The sequence below is a fragment of the Carcharodon carcharias genome, chromosome 1 (genome assembly GCF_017639515.1).
Source record: "Carcharodon carcharias isolate sCarCar2 chromosome 1, sCarCar2.pri, whole genome shotgun sequence".
NCBI lineage: Eukaryota > Metazoa > Chordata > Chondrichthyes > Lamniformes > Lamnidae > Carcharodon > Carcharodon carcharias.
The window spans coordinates 112,353,512-112,359,511 of record NC_054467.1 but is presented as its reverse complement, the minus strand read 5'-3'; positions in this window follow the sequence as shown (position 1 = coordinate 112,359,511).

Sequence of the window (6,000 nt, the reverse complement as noted above, 5' to 3'; positions counted from 1 at the left end):
AAAAGCTGAAACAATATTTGCCTCTTTGCACGATCACCTGCCTTTAAATATACACCATGCTCCACATTGCCTACTAGGCTAACTGCCATCACAATATCAACACTATGCTGGGAGTTTATGCTAACTATTCAAATGAGTTAATTTTACACCACATTCATTGCTGCTGTAAGCTTGCTTGGATAAGGCAACCAGATATTCCTGCCACAAATTTTGTTTGGCTTTCAAAACCAGAGCTATTACATTCACATTGTTTGCTTGTTGGAGACAGGCCTGCAAGGCGCATAAGGGCCTAGAAGTGGCTGCAGTTGTTCTTCCATTAAGAGGTTGTCTCTCCACTCTGAGGCCCCTCAAAAGTATTGTGCCATCTTTTATTTCAACTGAAGAAGGAGCACTTCCATTTACAGATAGCCCCTAGATCTCTCATTTCTCCAGCAGTGTCACCTCTCACCATGGGACTGCTGGCTGGACATCACTCTAGGCCCTCCGATTCGATCTGCTGCTTCCCTGGTCTGCCCACCATCCTTAATTGGTTGAGGCTTCCAAAATCAGCTTCTTAATTGGCCACTACCGGTGTTCTGTCACAGTTATTATCGGGTTTCTGACCTGGAATTGAGGCAAATGTTGGTATTGTGACCCACCCAGCAAAATTTAGCCCTAAATGTCTAAATGGAGTAGAGTAGCAACAGGATCTTGTGTACAGATACACAAATCACTAAAAATAGTAAAACTGTTTAATAAGGCCATTGAATTCATTTCTAGAAGGATGAAAAGTGGAGAAGTAATATTAAATTTATATAGAACCTTGGTTAGACCACAGTTGGAGTATTGTAAACAGTTCTAATCTCAATGTTATACAGAAAGGAGAAGGTGCAAAAGTCAATTATTAGGAGGATACTAAAACTGTTATGTTATACCCATCAGGAAAGATTGAACACTTTGGGGCTCATTTCTTTAGAAAAGAAAATACTGAGGGATAACCTGATAGAGGTCTTTAGGATTATGAACAGGTTTGATAAGATAGATGTAGAGAAGATGCTTCCACTTGCAGGAGGGGCCAGAACTAATTGGCATAAACATTAAATAGGCACCAATAAACCCAATAAGGAATATAGGAGAAAAAAACTTCACACAGAGAGATGCTAGAATGTGGAAGCCGCTACCCCAAGGAGTAGTTAAGCCAACTGGTATGGATGCATTTAAGGGGAAAAAGTTGAGGGAGAAAGAAACAGAAGGATATGTTGATAGGTTAGATGAAGAACAGTGGAAGGAAGCTTATATGTAGCATAAACACTGGCAAGAACCTGTTGCCCCTGAAATTCCTATCTCCAATCTCTCCACCTAACTGAAGTCACTCATCCCTGGTACCATTTAAATAAATATTTTCTCCTGCACCCTCGATCTCTAAGGCCTTAGTATTATTTTTAAACCGTTGCAGCCAGAATTGGATACAATACTCCATCTGAGGCCTAAACAGTGTTTTATAAAGATTTAGCATAACTTCCTTGCTCTTGTACTCTATGGGACAAGTTTTTGCTAGCAAAGTAGCTCAACTGGGAAATTTCCCGAATCGGCAGACCCGCCTGGATTTAATGCTCCTGGGAGCACACAAATTTGGTTGGAATAATGTCTGCTGCCTCCAGAAGCAGATCCTAGGCGGCCACAAGGGTGGGCGAGTGCTGAAGTGAGCTGGTTAGAAGGACTGCCTCGGTTATCTGGGACTTGTAACTGTCCCAGTTAAAATAAAAGCAGTTAGGCCTCTAGCCCTCACCCACCACCCAACAATCCCCATGGCCTCTTATACTCTCCATGCCAACTCAATGCCAACTAATGTCCCCCCAGCCTCTCTCCAATGGCCCCTCATACTGTCCATGCCGACTCATGCCCTTCCATGCCCATTCACCCAGTACGTACTATGTATGTAACCAATGAGCCATATAATAATAATGGTAAGTATAGAACTACTGAGAGGAAAAAACAACCATTTACAAGTTTTCTTTTGGAAAAAAAAAAACTGCTATTCCTGCAACCCTATAAAAATGGTGAGGACAGATGGCCCTTTCCTCATTATGCAAGCATGGCCATGAACCTAGATCAATAAAAGCTGTTTTTTTTTTTTGAAAACTGAAGTGAATTGTTGACTTTGCTTGATTGACATCTTTAGTTGGTTATAATAAGTTGTTTGTTCTGTGATCTCCTTTGTCAATGTTACAATGTTTATTTGGATAAGATGAAGAGGTGTGAACTGTTTCAAGCCTCTGTTATTGATACTTTAGTGGTCTGTCTGATATTTTTATAGGGTTGTAGGAACAGCAGTTGTTTTCAAAGAACATTTCTGAAAGGGTGTTTTTTTCCTGCAGTGCCATACTTGCCATTATTATTATATGGCTCATTGGTTACATACATAGTGGATGCTGGGTGAATGGGCATGTAAGGGGCAAGATTGGCATGGGCAGTATGAAGGGATATGGGGGTATGGTTGAGGAACAGGAGTTGGCATTGAGTAGCATGGGTAAGACCTTCTGAACTTAAACTTTCAAAGCTTCCCGAATCCAGACTATGGTTCATGACTCCGCCGTGGGAGTGTGAACCACGAGCCATGGAGAAGCTGGCCTGACTTACCCCCGCAATGGAGCAGATCCGGTTGGGAGTGTAGGGTGCAGGCTCGCTACCTGAACCCTTAACCTATGGAAAAACTGGGGGTGTTGGGAGTGGGGTGAAAATCTGGGAATTGGGTCCAGTCTGCCATTTTTAAAGGCCCCAGAGTTGCTGACTCTGAAAATCCAGGCCTATGTCTGTATTCACAACCCAAAGATCCCATATTCTTTTTTGACAGCCTTCTTAAGTTGTCCTTCCACAAGTGTAGATACAACCGTTTGGCCTGAAGTTTTTGGATGGTGGGGTCTCGCTTACCACCAAAGAGTTGGCGGGGAACACACCCCGCCGAGTCCAAGTGCCCTGCAGCCATTTCATGCTTGACTGAGCGCTAAGAGACTGCAGATGGAACTACCACCCCTCTTTTGTGAAGAAGTCCCGCCTTAGAGAGCTATCGGCTAATCTAATTGGCCGGCAGCTCTCCTGTCCCTGCAGCGACAGGAGCTGCAGTGGACAGAAGAGGAAGTGCATGAGAAGACTAAATCTGGGCATCGGAGGCCCAGGGAAGTTTAAAGGGTCCCAAGGAGGGTAGGGAAGGCCGGAGGGGGTGCGGGAAGGGGGCGATTGGGGTCTCGGCAGAGAAACTGGGGGAGGGAGGTCTGGAGGCCACTGGACCTTGTGGGTGGGGGGGTGCCCAACTTCAGAAAGGGGCTTCTGATGAAGGCACCAACCTGTCCCACCCGTGATATAATTGTTGATTTTTGGGCTTCCCACACGCAAGGTCAATCCTCCGGCCAGCCTAAAAATTGAGGCTGAGCAGGAAATGGCCCTTCAGTGGCCAATAATTGGCTCCAGCCAATTAACACTCATTGGAGCATTAAGTGGCTGCAGGGCAAGGAGTAATCAGTAGGGATGTGTTCACCGTTAACTCTTTGGCTGGCGGGAAGGGAAACCCCACCATTCTATAAATTCTGGCCAGAAGGAGGCTTGAGATGGACATAGACTGGTGAAATTTGACAGGCATATGACGATGAAATTTGATGCAGCAAAATATGAAGTAATACATTTTGTTGGGAAGAATGAGAAAAGGCAATATGAACTAAATGGTGTAATTTAAAATGGGTGAAGGGACAAAGAGACCAAGGCCTGAATTTTATGCTCTGCTCCTGGAGGGATTTGAAATGGGGGGGGGGGGGTGGGGAGCGTACAATTGTAGGAACAGGATTCCCTCCGGTTTCCCGTCTGCCCCAACCAGGCAGTGATTTTATGCTTGGGTGGGCAAGGCCTCAGACGGAAGCACATTCTTTCCTGAATAACTGGCCACTTAAGGGCCACAATCAGGGTAAGAGTTCTCTGTCCACTGCAGCTTCTGGCACTGCTGGAACTAAACAATCTTCAGAGTCTAGGTCTCAGGAACTAAGGCCAGGTAAGTATGGAGGTCTCGGGGCAGGGTGAGGTGGTGAGGCCCAGAGGGGGTGGGGGTATTAGTGGAGAGGATAGGGGGAAGGGAGGACCTGCAGGGGCCAGACCTTTTTGCGGGGGGTCGATGTTACAAGGAGACTGCTGAGGGAGGTGCCACCCCCTCACTCCCACTTTCCAGCTCGAAACCTGCCCAAGGTTACTTCTTGGGCTTCCCCCCCTTCCCTGGAACAACTCCTGCAAGCCTGAAAATTAAGATTGGGTGGGAAATGGCCCTAAGTGGTCAATAATTGGACACTTAACGGCCTCAAGTGGGGCAAAGGTGGGTGGGCCCAGGCCTCGCCCATCTCAACATAAAATTGCAGAGAGGTTAGGGCAGGCAGGAGCCCGGTGGCAAAGCCATCCCAAAAATTTTATGGCTTACCCCCACCTACAAACCTGCCAGTGGGGTAACATAAAATTCTGCCCTCTATCTTCCTCCATTTTTATTTCATTTCTGAGTTATGCAAATTTTGCAAACTTTGAAATTATGGCTACACATCCAAGTCCAGGTTATTAAAACATATCAAAAAGAACATAACTCCTAATAACAATCTCTGGAGGGCAACCACTATTTACTTACCTCCAGTCTGAAAGCAACTGTTCATCACTACTCTCTGCTTTCTATCTTAGCCAATTTTATATCCATTGTCCTTTTAATCCTATGGGCTTCACTTTAGCTAACATTACATGATATTTTATCAGAGCGCTAGCCCCTTTTGAAAGTCCATATACACAAATATCAGCCACACTACATTCTTCTGCCATCTCTGTTACTTCAAAGAACACGATTAAATTAGCCAGCATCAAATAAAAACATCAATTACGTCAGCATCCGTGGAGAGATAAACAAAGGCAATGCCTGGATTTTACCAGCCTTCTGGGAATGGGCTCAGAGGCTGTAGAATGTTGCGGAAAGGTGAGGGATGGTGGTCCGCCCAGAGGCTAACAACCATTCTGGTGGCCAGTTAAGGGCCTCTTCCCATCTCCACTGGCATTTAGCCAGCAACAGGATTGGCTCTCCGCTAAATGGGGAAACCACCAGGCGAATGCCGGAGACCTTTTTGCTGCGGGGCGGAGGAGGGTTGCTCCTTTTTGGGTGCTCATTGGCCGACAGATACACCCTCCCGCATCACAATGGCACTGTCTGCTGTCACCAACACACTCTTCACTCTTTCCAAGGCCTGCCTGACTTGCTCCCACACCCCAGACCCCAGTTACCTGGTTATGAGGGTTCGCAACCATCGCTATGCCCTCCTCCTCCAAGTGCAGCCCCAACCACTCCCAGTGGCGCTACTGAGGTTGATGAGCCAGCAGCCTTCTGACTGGCTGGCAGCTCTTGGGAGGTGGACAGCCATCCTTAAAAAGGACAGCAGCCCCGACAGCAGCTATTTAATTGGCTGCTGCTGACAAGATAAGGCCCCAGCTCCTGCTGGCCCCCATCTCCATCAGGTAGATATCCTTTCATCAGAATATTGCTGACTTGCATTTTCTAGTTCATGCTTTTCCAAATTGCAATTAATTTTGTCCTGGATTATTATCTCTAACAGATTCCTCATCACCAACATAAAGCTTTGAGTAAAGAAACTTCCTTAAATTTCACTTTACCAACACATTATCTGCACTACCCACCAGTGAATTATGTAAATATTTATTCCTAAATAAGATAACATTTTTCTAAATAGATATTTTGTACTAAAGCATATTTTACGTGGATCTTTTTTGGGTTTGGTGCTCAAAGAGAAGAGCCTGACTCAGAGTGAAAAGATAGAAATATCACACTATTTTCCAACCATTTTCATGATTTTAAAACTTCCACATCATATGCCTGAATTCCTAGCATTCGCTGCCAGTTGTGAGGACCTTGACAAGTAGCATAAAACTGGAAAAATTACTAAGTGTCTTATATAAAAGTGAAGCAATTTGTAACATCAAGCATAATGTGCCATA